Genomic DNA, 15,278 nt, shown 5'->3' with positions numbered 1-15,278 from the left:
TTTAACTAATTTACTGGAATTCTTTGAGGATATAACGAGCATGGTAGATAGAGGTGTACCGATGGATGTGGTGTATTTAGATTTCCAAAAGGCATTCGATAAGGTGCCACACAAAAGATTACTGCAGATAAAGGTACGCGGAGTCAGAGGAAATGTATTAGCATGGATTGAGAATTGGCTGGCTAACAGAAAGCAGAGTCGGGATAAATGGGTCCTTTTCGGGTTGGAAATCGGTGGTTAGTGGTGTGCCACAGGGATCGGTGCTGGGACCACAACTGTTTACAATATACATAGTTGACCTGGAAGAGGGGACAGAGTGTAGTGTAACAAAATTTGCAGATGACACAAAAATTAGTGGGGAAGCGGCTTGTGTAGAGGACACAGAGAGGCTGCAAAGAGATTTGGATAGGTTAAGCGAATTGGCTAAGGTTTGGCAGATGGAATACAATGTCGGAAAATGTGAGGTCATCCACCTTGGGAAAAAAAACAGTAAAAGGGAATATTATTTGAATGGGGAAAAATTACAACATGCTGTGGTGCAGAGGGACCTGGGGGTCCTTGTGCATGTGCATGAATCCCAAAAAGTTAGTTTGCAGGTGCAGCAGGTAATCAGGAAGACGAATGGAATGTTGGCCTTCATTGCGAGAGGGATGGAGTACAAAAGCAGGGAGATCCTGCTGCAACTGTACAGGGTATTGGTGAGGCCGCACCTGGAGTACTGCAGTTTTGGTCACCTTACTTAAGGAAAGATATTCTAGCTTTGGAGGGGATACAGAGACGATTCACTAGGCTGATTCCGGAGATGAGGGGGTTACCTTATGATGATAGATTGAGTAGACTGGGTCTTTACTTGTTGGAGTTCAGAAGGATGAGGGGTGATCTTATAGAAACATTTAAAATAATGAAAGGGATAGAAAGATAGAGGCAGAGAGGTTGTTTCCACTGGTCGGGGAGACTAGAACTAGGGGGCACAGCCTCAAAATACGGGGGTGCCAATTTAAAACCGAGTTGAGAAGGAATTTCTTCTCCCAGAGGGTTGTGAATCTGTGGAATTCTCTGCCCAAGGAAGCAGTTGAGGCTAGCTCATTGAATGTATTCAAATCACAGATAGATAGATTTTAACCAATAAAGGAATTAAAGGTTATGTGGAGCGGGCGGATAAGTGGAGCTGAGTCCACGGCCAGATCAGCCATGATCTTTTTGAATGGCGGAGCAGGCTCGAGGGGCTAGATGGCCTACTCCTGTTCCTAATTCTTATGTTCTTATGTTCTTATTCTCATTCATAGTAATGGGAGCTCTGAGCACTCATTACTATCAATGAGAATACCCCTAAAATGAAGTAAAACACAAACATAAATACAAAAAGCACTTCACTTTTTAAAAATTAATAGTAATTGGATTAAATTAATTTTTTTAGAGAAAAATGCATTTTTTGAATTTAAAAAAATATTTGAATAGTGTTAAAAATAAACTTATCTTCAGACAAGGTCTTTAATACAAAAAAAAGTAATAACATTCATTTTTTCTAGCTATTAAAACTCTTAACGCTGGTAAAAGCAGGCAATATGCCTGCTTTTTTCAGGCGTAAGAACTTGAAGGACATTCGCTGGACAAATTGCCCAAATCTCCACCCGCGTAGGCTCTTCTCCCGAGGAGGCTTCGCACGCCTAAACCCAGAACTTGTGGGGCCTCTTCGGGGGCATGCACACATCGTACGCACCCGGAGAGGCTGCAATTTCAGGGCCTTTGTTTTACTAACCTAAAGGAAGGAAGGAAAGAAGGAAGGAAAAAAAAAGAAAAGAAAGAAGGAATGAAAGTAGGAAAGAAAGAAAGACTTGCACTTCTATAGCACCTTTCATGACCTCAGGAAGTCCCAAAGCACTTTACAGCCAATTAAGAAAATTTTGGTGCAGTCACTGTTGTGACATAGGAAATGCAGTAACCCATTTGTGCACAGCAAGCTCCCACAAACAGCAATGTGATAATGATCAGATAATCTGTTTTAGTGATATTGATTGAGGGATAAATATTGGTCAGGAAACTGGGGATAACTCCCCTGCTCTTCTTTGAAATAGTGCCATGGGATCTTTTACATCCACCTGAGAGAGCAGATTAACGTCTCATCTGAAAGACAGATAAATGCAATTTGTTAAATTAACGAGTGATGTGGAATCCAAACCCTGGTGTTTCTTATCTTTAAAATATTGTAATATTTACATTCAAACAAAAATGTCTTTCCATGTGAAAACAAAAGAAACAGAAAAAAATGACACATTCAATGCTAAGATCAATAATTCAGTAGTTATTGAATGAAACCATAACTTGGCAGAACATAAGAAATAGGAGCAGGAGTAGGCCATTTGGCCCCTCGCGCCTGCTCCGCCATTCAATAAGATCATGGCTGATCTGATCCTCTTATCATTATCCTGGTCCAATTGTAAGATTCATAAACTCTCCCTTCTGAGAAATGTATCTGGCTTGCCAAAGTGCTGTGTGTTTATAATATCAGGTGTACAATTTCACTGTGCTCTCCTGTTTTCCTTTAAAATGATACTGTTTATGATTGCCACTTTCAAAAGTACTTCAGTCGCAAAGCAATAGTTTCACTTGTTTCTGGTGCTGATAGTCAGTGCAAAAGCACAGAAATGTATGGAGCTATTGATTTTCTTTAAACTGAGTTATCTTTCAGCAACATATATTATTTTTGTGTGTGCTGAAATTGTAGTGTCAGCAATGTTTCCTTTGAGTGTCAGCTGTGGCTCAGTGGGTAGCACACTCATCCCTGAGTCAGAGGTTATAGGTTCAAGTCTGCACTCCAGGGGCTTGAGCGCATAAATCTAGGCTGACACTCCAGGGCAGTACCGAGGGAGTGCTGCATTGATGGAGGTGGTGTCTTTCAAAAGTGACGATACACGGGTGGACGTAAAAGATCCCATGGCACTATTTAGAAGAAGAGCAGGGGAGTTATGTCCTGGCCAATATTTATCCCACAATCAACATCACTAAAATAGATTATCTGGACATTATCACATTGCTGTTTTTGGGAGCTTGATGTGTGCATATTGGCTGCTGCGTATCCTACATGACAACAGTAACTGCACTTCAAAAAGTACTTAATTGGCTGTAAAGCGCTTTGAGACATCTGGTGGTCATGAAAGGTGCTATATAAATGCAAGTCTTTCTTTCTTTAAGCTGCACGGCCACAGAGCTGTCTGGAGCTCCCACGCAGCCAGCTTCTAAATAAAAAAAACGTGCATGCGTGGGAATTTAAATGGGCCACGCAGCCCGTTAAAGGGGTCACGCACCCCCCCCCCCCCAAAATTAAAGGGAACGTTCAATGTGAGCATCAAAGATTTTAGGACCTGGATATTTTAGAAACAGGAAGAAACTAGTTGGACCAACAAGTTTGTACCTTTTAGGGTGATCTTAACTGCAGCGCTCACACATGGGTGAAAATTTCCTCTGTGCACGAGACGTAATAAAATTGTAAATTTCTTCTTTATAAAAGTGTTTACAACTTTGCTACATCCCATGCGGAAGAAATCTGTCTTCTCTATCTCTGAATCTCCTCCTCTAAGAACCATCCCAACTAATTGTCTTTTGAACCCATTGATACTATTAATTTTCAATATCATTCCTAATGGCCTTAATTGCTATGTGTAACAGCTCTGCCCAAATGTCCTCCTTTCGTGTATGTTACTGGGTTTTGTCCCCTCATTTTTTAACCCTTCATCACTGCAAGCAATTTGTCTGGTGTCACTTCATCCATGCCCTTCGTAGTTTTGCAAATTTCTATTCGGTTCTCTGAAAGTCTTCTGTCTTCTTTTGAACCTTTAGTGATCACATATATTCCGGAGATCTTGCATTCTCTTTGCTAAGTGCTGTGCTTCTCCAGATGAGCCAATTATCTTGCATGATAACAATTTGATTTGGATTCCATTAACAGTGGAAATACTTTTTATGATTTCCATTTTCATTAGTACTTTAGTCGCAATGGCAATTGCTTCACTCATTTCTGATGCTGAAGTGTATCACTGTGCTAATATAGCTCAAGACTTTATTAACTGCAACTGTGGCTGGGCTGATTTCAATTTTTTTAATCCCCAAATCCCCATAGTGATCAGTACATGGCACAACTTAACGTGTAAAACATACGGGGCAAGAAATTCAGATGGTTAGCGCCACCCGTTAGAGCCTGGGTGGGGCGGTAAAGGGTCGCTAAAGGTTTGCCGCCCGGGTGCGATGCATTTAGCGCCACCCACGATCTTCAGTTGAGTATTAGCGGCGGTGCTAACATTTAGCGCCTTGTTCTGCAGCGCCACCTAGATCGTGAAGTCATTGAGTGTGCAATGGCCCGTGAGCGCCCTGGACATGAACTTCAGTTGTTTCGCCTCACTTACCGTCTGGCGCTAAACACACCACAGAAAGCTGGGCTGGATTTTCCCAATGTTGCAACCACTGTTCGCGCCCCGGAGGGGTGGCAATGGCGGCGGGGATGATTTCTGGGCCGGCGGCCAGCTTCCGTAGCCCCGCCGGGAAATTTGTTGCTGGTTTTGCGGGAGAACAGAGCAGCACCGCCCGGGAGCGTCGAGCTGGCGTGCAACGCCGCCGGTTTCAACTGCGTGGTGAAATTTGTTGGTGCGCGCACCCTATAGCGCCCCCTAGTGCGCCATGGTGGGACCGTCTAGAAAACCAAGCGGTCAGAGCTTTCCCGGTGGCGGTGAGTGATGCAATTGGTGAATGAAGTAAGTTTGATTGTTTTGTTTGGGTTTATTTTTGTGATGTAGCTTATTGTGGGCTGTTTAAGGTATTGGGAATGTTTGTTGTGTTTTTAGGTGCGTTTTTTTTTGCCACAGAAGCCTCTCTTAGGGCACTCCAAGGCCGAATCTTTAGCAACCGATAGATATTCAGTTGCTCAGCCAGCCTTGCGCCCTAAAAGAGGTGTGTAACGCCTCCCTTAGCGCTCCGCCCCACTCTCAGGGCCCAGCTGATGAATTTTGCTGACTGAGGCGCAAACTGTTCCAGGGCACAAACTTTACTGCCCCGCCGCCATTACCACCCCGAAATGATCAGAACCAAAAATCAGGCCCCTGGCAGGTGTTCATAGCTGCGATTTCCGCTGCTGGGGTGCTATTTAAAGGGATGCGCAACCAGGTCATTGAGAGGTCAGAGTGAGTGCTAGCTAGTGTACATACCCAATCTGTAGCTCATGCCTTGCTGCAGCTGTTAAATTGCTTTCCTTAGCATTTACCAACCCATTTGCACCTCATCCCTTTCCACATTGATGGGGGCTGTACTGGCGCGCCACCTTGCCATGCTGCAACTACTTCATAGGCGGCGGCTACAGGGACAGATTACTGGAAATGTGGGCCGAGGCATGAGGAGGGCCTGTGGAGGTCGCAACATGAGGCCTTACCCCACCGGGAGCACTTCTCCGATGTTAGTCTGTCAGAGGAGCAGTGCCTAAGAAGGCGGATTCCTCCAACCTCATACCAAGTGTATCCATGCTCTCAGGCATCCTTGCCATTGCACCCAGAAGCTCACTGTGCATTGCCATTGACCGTCTGGCCACCTCCTCAACATCAAGGTCCTTATCTGAGTCCCTCTGAGCAGAACTCGTGTGACGACGAAAAACATTGGGCAGTGGCCTCCTGCCAGTGTGAGTAGACATCATGGCCCATCGCCTCTCCACCACCTCGAACGGAGCCTCCAGAGCGGCATCAGAAAACCGACAGGCACGCTGGCGAAGGCTCTGTGCTGCCATGGTGCTTGTTGCAAGACCAGTGCACAGGCAGCAATGATGAGAATGAGGCTGTGTGGCATCATTGAACCTCCCCTTTAAGAACCGGATGGCGCCATTATGTCTGATGACTCTCTGATTGGCGCGCCTGAACTTCATTAGTGCTGTGACCCTAGCGCCCCGCTTGCCGACTGTATTGCCCTACGAGAAGTGTGTAAGGCTTGATTCAGTGCGAAACTTCCCTCTTGGGGGCGCTAAAACTGAATATCACGGTCGCTGGTGCTAATTATTGGCAAGCGCTAAACATACCAACCAGTCGATGTTGGCGTCTTAAAATGGTCAATAATGAATTTTTAGCCCTATTATACATTTTTAATAAGTCTTTTATACCAATAGCTATGCTAACAAAATGAATTGTAAAGTCCCCATTACTGGAGTTTTGAATCTAACTTGTTCCAATGAATTTGTCCGTTAAGGGCATTGAAGCATTTCTCTTTGATTCATCAAAGCAATTAGTTGTATTTCACCGACTTGCTGACAGTGTGCTGCCTGTGACCTGCTGATACAATCACTGTCTCTGATTAAGTGAATCAGGCACAGCGTCAGCATGTGAACAATCCAATAGTTCTGCACTCACAATCAATTTAGACAGATGAATGGCTGACAGGTTAATAGTTTTGGAAAAGGAATAAATCTGTGGAATGGGAACAGAAAACTGTTTCTTGAGCAAGTTTGGCAATTTTCCTTTCCTTGCTCGATTTCTGTGCCGTAGGAGATGGGGAATCTGAATAACATTTATACAAAGGTGCTATCCTTTCAACTCAAGGATGTGAATTCAGGGGTTGTCCTGAAAGGATAGCTCACGTTTTACTTCACTGATACGGAATATGCAAAACAGGGACCTATTTTCTGATCCCAAAATTGAACCGGGGGCACCCGAGTGCTGCAAGCTTTTCTCTCAGGATGACTTAGAAACATAGAAACATAGAAAATAGGTGCAGGAGTAGGCCATTCGGCCCTTCGAGCCTGCACCACCATTCAATAAGATCATGGCTGATCATTCACCTCAGTACCCCTTTCCTGCTTTCTCTCCATACCCCTTGATCCCTTTAGCCATAAGGGCCATATCTAACTCTCTCTTGAATATATCCAATGAACTGGAATCAACAACTCTCTGCAGTAGGGAATTCCACAGGTTAACAACTCTCTGAGTGAAGAATTTTCTCCTCATCTCAGTCCTAAATGGCTTACCCCTTATCCTTAGACTGTGTCCCCTGGTTCTGGACTTACCCAACATCGGGAACATTCTTTCTGCATCTAACCTGTCCAGTCCCATCAGAATTTTATATGTTTCTATGAGATTCCCTCTCATCCTTCTAAACTCCAGTGAATACAGGCCCAGTCGATCCAGTCTCTCCTCATATGTCAGTCTTGTCATCCCGTGGATCAGTCTGATGAACCTTCACTGCACTCACTCAATAGCAAGAACGTCCTTCCTCAGATTAGGAGACCAAAACTGAACACAATATTCCAGGTGAGGCCTCACCAAGACCCTGTACAACTGTAGTAAGAGCTCCCTGCTCCTATGTTCAAATCCCCTAGCTATGAAGGCCAACATACCATTTGCCTTCTTCACCGCCTGCTGTACCTGCATGCCAACTTTCAATGACTGATGTACCCAGGTCTCGTTGCACCTCCCCTTTTCCTAATCTGCCGCCATTCAGATAATATTCTGCCTTCGTGTTTTTGCCACCAAAGTGGATAACCTCACATTTATCCACATTATACTGCATCTGCCATGCATTTGCCCACTCACCTAACCTGTCCAAGTCACCCTGCAGCCTCTTAGCATCCTCCTCACAGCTCACACCCCCACCCAGCTTAGTGTCATCTGCAAACTTGGAGATATTACACTCAATTCCTTCATCTAAATCATGATGTATATTGATGTATATTGATGTATATTAGATCTTCTGGAGGTTGCCCTCATTCACGATGCAAGTTGAGCAGCTGACCTGGATTTAGCCCACAGGTGGGAGTTCACCAAAAGCAAGTGGTTATATAGAACTTTGTCCATCATCAGTTCTTAAAGAGCTACGTATCAGATTTAGAGTGATGTAACCATTTAAAAGTAAGTGGCTGCATGTGGGGGAGGGGGGAAGTTTTTTTTTAAACTTTCCAAGGAATGCAATGACAAAAAAAATGTCCTATCAAAACTCCAGTGGCTGGCAGGTAATGGGGTGACCCGGCATCCAAGCTCCCTGTCTGATGGATGGCAAGGTGCCAGTATTGCTGCATGAGATGTCCGGAAGGAATTTATGTGTCACAGTAGTGCGCACTCCTCAGAACATAGCAGTGCACAGCACACTTGCTGAGAAGTGGTCACCAGCAACAGTGACTTGCATTTATAATTCACTTTGAATGTTGAATAAATGTCCGTAGGCATTTCACAGAGAAAGAAAAGAATGTAAGAGAGTTGGGACAGATGGCAAGCAACTTGGTTTTAAGAGATTGTGGTTGAGAAGTCTTTAAAGGGTGGAGAAGGAGCTATAGGAGCTAATTTGGGGGTAGCGGGCAGGGGGAGTTTTCAGATCTTCAAACTGAGGCAGCTGAAGGCTCTTCCACCAATACTTTTGCAGCGGTATGGGGGTCTACAGGAAGTCAAAGACAGCAGACTGGAGGGCACAGGAGGGGAATGGAAGATTGAAGGAGCTTGTGAAGGTAGAAAGGGGTGAGGAAACAGAGCGAGCCGGTGTAGATTAGCAAGGAAGGGGTGATGTGCAATTGGAGCTTATGATGAGGGTGATAGAGTTTTGAAGAATTTGGAGTTTTGGCGCTAGACTTTCGGCATCTATCCACCCATTTAGCGCCCATATTACCGCCAAGATGCTCTTTACCGCCCATATTTGATTATAAATGGAAACTACCGCCCGCTTCCCGCCCATTTATAGCCGGTGGTACATTCGGCATTGAAGTACCGTCGGGAATGAGCTAAACCGCCCACCCATTGTTTTTTTCAAAAAGGGAAGGTCTGTGATAGGGTGGAAGACAGGAGAGATAAAAAGGAATGATGGCCCCTCCCCCCCCCAAACCCGTTTATTTTTTTCTCCTTGTCTCTAATGGCAGTTGGTCATTATCCCACCATTCACACCCTAGCTTGACTAATGTTTTTCTAACTCCTGGCATTACCATTTGAATTTGGCCCATCATCCTTTTATGTCTCTCCAATCTCTCCTGCCTTCCACCTTATCACAGACCTTCCCTTTTGTTCTTTCTTCCCCTCCCCCTTTCAGTGCTTGTTAAGAATCCATTCTTTCCGAACACTCTCCAGTTCTGACGAAGGGTCATCGACCCGAAACGTTAACTCTGCTTCCTCTCCACAGATGCTGCCCGGCCGGCTGAGATTTCCAGCATTTTCTGATTTTATTCCAGATTCCAGCATTCGCAGTATTTTGCTTTTGTAGTACCATGTATCAAGTGGATAGCCCAAGTATATACGCTACAACCTGTTCCACATTTAGTGTTGGCCTATGTCAATTCCTCACACAGCCCTGCAGCACTTTCCTTGCTTGCCATATCTATCCGTACTCCAGCAGGGCACGTATTCAGCTGCAGGCACCCTGCATCTTTTTCATCAACACTTGCAAGCACCAGCACAGCTACACACATCCTGGAGGGTGCAATTAGTAAGCTTGAGAAAGTAGCACTTTATAAATCACAGTGCACAATTGAGGAGAGCAGAGACGTGGGGGAGAGGAACAGCAGGAACTCAGTATCTGGATATCCACACAGCTGTCGTCAACGACCACTTGAACTTTTGGAAACACAGCAGTGTAGGGACATTGAACGGCTATATCATCATTCTGTTTCTGTTCAGTAGGAAAGGAGATCAAGGTACTGAATATGTTTACCAATGCACCTATTTGTTACATTTGTAGGCATAATATTAACTGATACTGCACAGCTAGCCTGAGGAGGCAGAGGCAGAAAGGCCGAGAGCAGTGATGAACTTGACGACCAGGTGAAATGCCATCCTATGGTACAGGTTAGCTGTAGATCTCAGAGATTTACAGGAATGTTGCCTGGACTGGAGAATTTTAGCTACGAGAAAAGATTGGATAGGCTGGGGATGTCTAGTTTGGAACAGAGGAGGCTCAGGGGAGACCTAATTGAGATGTATAAAATTAAGAGGGGACTAGATAGAATGGATAGGAAGGACCTATTTCCCTTAGCAGAGTGATCAATAACCAGGGAACATAGATTTAAAGTAAGTGGTAGAGATTTGAGGAGATTTTTTTTCACCTAGAGGGTGGTGGGGGTCTGGAACTCACTGCCTGAAGTGGGGTAGGGGCAGAAACCCTCATCACATTTAAAAAGTACTTGGATATGCACGTGAAGTGCCGTAACCTGCCAGGCTATGGGCCAAGAGCTGGAAAGTGGGATTAGGCTGGATAGCTCTTTGTCTGCTGGCATGGACACAATGGACCGAATGGCCTCCTTCTGTGCTGTAAATCTCTATGATTCTATGATCTCCTTGCAGCAAATGAGACAGCTTTTCAATGACCTCCCTGTTGGCTCAGAAGCAGTTGCTGTTGGCCATTGCCAGATATGTTTGCCAGGACCTGGTTGGCAACATTGTTGGCTGGCAATCTGGCTCTGGTGCCTTCTGATCGCTCTAGTGTACCTTTTTTTCATCTTATTTCAACTATGAAATGCTATATTTCAGTTGCTTTAAAACCAATCCCCATTCTTAATTCTAACTTGATTTGGTGGCTGCCATGGGGCCTTACAGCTCACAATTCAATGGCTTGTCATTTCCAGGGCTCCTGTCAACATGTGTATTGTAAAAGCCTCTTTATCTATCACTTTTTAAAAACTTTCCGCTTCCATTCTTGCAAATTCTTCAATTCCAGTTGTACCATTGCAGACATTCGGTTTATTTTGTTTCTGATGTAAGCACTCCCCACAGCCCTGTGAGCTGAAATAAACATTTCTACAAATAAATAACAAAAATGGCCCACTCCCCCAGAATAAAAAAGTTCAGAAAAAAAGCAAAAGTTTTTTTTAAAGCTCTAACTAAAAAGCTATTCAAAAAATGGAAAATGAAAAGACGTTATATAAGGAAGCATCCATCCCTTTAAGAGTTCCATTGCACATGCTAAAGACAATGCTGTTCTCCTGGTGGAGGTGAACTGCAGGTCTTCAGCCAATAGTTGGTATAACTTTCTAATAGTCTCCGGGGTGAAGCTTTGTCCTCTGAGGCAGGAACGAGCATAGAAATCTATTTATGTTCTTTAAGATCTGTAAATCCTGCGGAATGGGTATTGACATATTGGAAACAAACATCTCCTGTGATGCCTCACTCAAAGAGCCTTCAATCAAGCCTCTTCTATAGTCTCATCCTCCTCTTTCATAACAGGAATAGAGGTTTTATCATTGGGCAATCCATTTACACAATCTAGAAATTTACTTCCTCAAATATTAGCCAAACTGTCAGGAGAAGTCCTCGGAGAAGTCCCAGAACGAAAACCAAACAAAAATCAATGTGTAGGCAAAGCTTCTGGAAGCTTGAGTCAGGAAGTCAAACATGATCTTCTCAATGTGGTACTTGCCTCAGGGACACTGCTGTGCTGCTCATCCCACCTCTTGTCTCGTGTTGGTATCGACAGAGTTGGGTTTGGGGCAGAAGTTGGGGGAATGGTGCAGGCACATTCATCACATCCCCCCAACCCCCATTTACCTGCTCTGGACCGGGCTCTGGAAGGGCAGTGTTAGAACATAAGAAATGGGAATTGGAGTAGGCCATTTGGCCCCTCTTACCTGCTCCGCCATTCAATAAGACCGTGGCTGATCTGATCTTGGCCTCAGCTCCACTTTCCTGCCTGTTCCCCATAACCCTTGACTCCTCTGTAGTTCAAAAATCGGTCTATTGCAGGCTGTCAGGTTTTCAGCAGGAGAATCTTGATGTAACTCTTTTGTGATGGTGCTACAGTGGTATTCCATACCGCCTCATTTATCAATTTTAGCGCACCAATACTGCCCAAAAATGGACAGTAAAAGGGGAAAAGAAATGTGTAGAAGTTATGCATACAAGTTATATTTAAGTATAAATATGCATTTGGAGACTGCCCACTGGGAGACATGTACACAGGGATACCAGGTCGCCTTTGATTATGAAATTGAAAACCTTTGTTGGAAATGCAACATTTGATAATCTGGGAGTATCTTTTGTTCTGTAAGACAGAACTGGCTTTCTTTAAGGGTCAGCTGTGGCTCAGTGGGTAGCACATTCACCTCTGAGCAGAAGGTTGTGGGTTCAAGTCCCACTTGAGCACATAAGTCTAGGCTGACACTCCAATGCAGTGTTGAGGGAATGCTGTACTGTCAGTGGTGCCTTCTTTCGGATGAAACATTAAACTGAGGCCCTGTCTTCTCTCTTAGGTGGACGTAAAAGATCCTATGGCGCTATTTGGAAAAAGAGCAGGGGAGTTATCCCCGGTTCCCTGGCCAATATTTATCCCTCAATCAACACCACTAAAATAGATTTCTGGTCATTATCACATTGCTGTTTGGGGGAGCTTGTTGTGCACAAGTTGGCTGCCACATTTGCCACATTACAACAGTGATTACACTCCAAAAATACTCCATTGGTTGTAAAGCTCTTTGAGACGTCCGGTGGTCGTGAAAGTTGCTGTATGAATGCAAGTCTTTTTTTTCTCTTTTTATATAAATGTAAGTCTTTCTTTCCTTCTTTCTTTCTTTCTCATGCAGGATGTGCCTAGCATTTCAGAACCAATGAATTATTTTCTAAGTGCAGTCACTGTTGTTATGGAGACAAGTGCGCCAGCCATTGTGCATACAACAAGGTCCCAAAAACACCAAATGAAATGAAGGGGCTTTTACTCTGCTTCTGTCTGTTGAGGGAAGATTGCTGGCTAAGACACTGGGAGAATTCCCTGCTCTTCTTCAAATAGTAAAAAGGGATCTTTTGCATCCACTTGAACTGACACATAGGTTTAAAGACTCATCCAAATGACAGTACCTTCAATAATGCAGCACTTTCTTTGTACTGCAGTGAATAGTCAGATAGATTATGTGCTCAAGTCCTGAAGGGAGGTTGAACTTATCATAAATATCCTTCAAAAGGTGCGTAACCGGTTACTTATGATTAGAGGATATAGAAGGAAAGAAGAAAGACTCGCATTTATATAGCGCCTTTCACGAATACCGGACGTCTCAAAGTGTTTTACAGTCAATGGAGTACTTTTGGAGTGTAGTCACTGTTGTAATGTGGGAAACAGCAAGCTCCCACAAACAGCAATGTGATAATGACCAGATAATCTGTTTTTGTTATATTGATTGAGGAATATCAGCATTGCTATTATCAGCAAGGGCAGACATTGACGACGAGGTCCAACACCGCCTCCAGTGCGCCAGCGCAGCCTTCGGTCGCCTGAGGAAGAGAGTGTTTGAAGATCAGGCCCTCACATCTGGCACTAAGCTTATGGTCTACAGGGCTGTAGTGATACCCGCCCTCCTGTATTACTCAGAGACGTGGACCATATACAGTAGACACCTCAAATCGCTGGAGAAATACCACCAACAATGTCTCCGCAAGATTCTGCAAATCCCCTGGGAAGACAGACGCACCAACGTCAGTGTTCTCGATCAGGCCAACATCCCCAGCATTGAAGCACTGACCACACTCGACCAGCTCCGTTGGGCGGGCCACATTGTTCGAGTGCCCGACACAAGACTCCCAAAGCAAGCGCTCTACTTGGAACTCCTACACGGCAAGCGAGCCTCAGGTGGGAAGAGGAAACGTTTCAAGGACACCCTCAAAACCTCCTTGGGAAGTGCAACATCCCCAAAGACACCTGGGAGTCCCTGGCCAAAGATCGCCCTAAGTGGAGGAAGAGCTTCCGTGAGGGCGCTGAGCACCTCGAGTCTTGTCGCCGAGAGCATGTAGAAAACAAGCGCAGGCAGCAGAAGGAGCGTGCGGCAAACCAGACTCCCCACCCACCTTTTCCTTCAACGACTGTCTGTCCCACCTGTGACAGAGACTGTAATTCCCATATTGGACTGTTCAGTCACCTGAGAACTCACTTTTAGAGTGGAAGCAAGTCTTCCTCGATTTCGAGGGACTGCCTATGATGATGATGAAATATTGGCCAGGACACCGGGGATAACTCCCCAGCTCTTCTTCAAAATAGTGCCATGGGATCTTTTACGTCCACCTGAGAGGGCAGACGGGACCTCGGTTTAACGTCTCATCCGAAAGACGGCACCTCTGACAATGCAGCACTCCCTCAGCGCCGCACTAGAGCGTCGTCTAGATTTTTGTGCTCATGATTAATATGACACATTAATGTAAAATGTGAATGTGTCTTGATTGTTTATGAAACATTTGAAATGTAGACTTGGAACCAAGAGTGCCATCAACCCAGCCGAGCTAACACTTTTGGTCAGAGAAGTAGTTTTTGAAGATTTAAACATTCCTTGATTAAAATAGAGCCATTTTCTTGCAATTGGATTTATGAAGCATAAAATGAGGTAAATTTAATTCTCTATTCCTATTCCCTCTACATCTAAGTATTAATCTATCTCTTCGAAACAGCTTGTCTATTCCAAAAAAAACAGAACGAATTATTCATATGAACAGATATCCACATATCAACAGGTAATATTTTTCAGACTACTGCGGTAAATTGTAAGTGCCCTTTCCTGGGTCCTGACTCCATCAAAACTGGTCCAAAATTCTACTTCATTTTGACCTACAAATACATGCATACAGAGGTATCTTATGTAAATAAAATGCTGATAGCTCAACTCAGTTAAAGACAGATTTAGATTGACTTACCTGTCCCTCATTTTATTTATCTCCCCATCCAAATCCGAATGCATTTTAAGCAGAAGCTTTTAATGAGGCCTCCAAGTTATTGACAATCCCCAAATTAGCACTTTTTGCAACACCTCTTAAACCCATTTCGACTGTAAGCTAAACTAAAACCAATAATGGAAGAAACCTCCACCACTGGTGACCAGTTTAATCACATCTGTATTTTTAATTCCTTTTAAAATACAAAGGAGGCTTTACCGCTTAATCGCTACATTATGAATTGGATTTATTATCCCAGGTGGAATAATAAAGCGTGTATCACTTTGCTTTCTGAAGACTTTGCTTTGCATCTTAAATATACTGGCCCCGTTTAAGGTGAATGATTTAATTATTTTTGTTTTAGCAGCATTCAGCATTTTCAGTAATTTGACATAAAAGACAAAGCAAACTTGACACCAAAACAGCCCGAACCAAAGTCACGAATGACATCCTCTGTGACTGTGCCGTGGTGCATTATCCTTTCTTGACCTCTCTGCAGCATTCAACACATCCAGAGCATTTAATGTGGACATAAACCAAAAGAGAACACTGCCTGACATTTTGTGTTCATTGCTCACGTTATATGGGAAGTCCGGCGAGAAGCTGCAGAGATACTGTGGCAAGTAGGGAAAAGTCTTTGATGCAGCAGGAGTTATTCTT

This window comes from Pristiophorus japonicus, chromosome 14 (assembly GCF_044704955.1).
Source record: "Pristiophorus japonicus isolate sPriJap1 chromosome 14, sPriJap1.hap1, whole genome shotgun sequence".
Taxonomy (NCBI): Eukaryota; Metazoa; Chordata; class Chondrichthyes; family Pristiophoridae; genus Pristiophorus; species Pristiophorus japonicus.
This window is presented reverse-complemented; position numbering follows the sequence as displayed.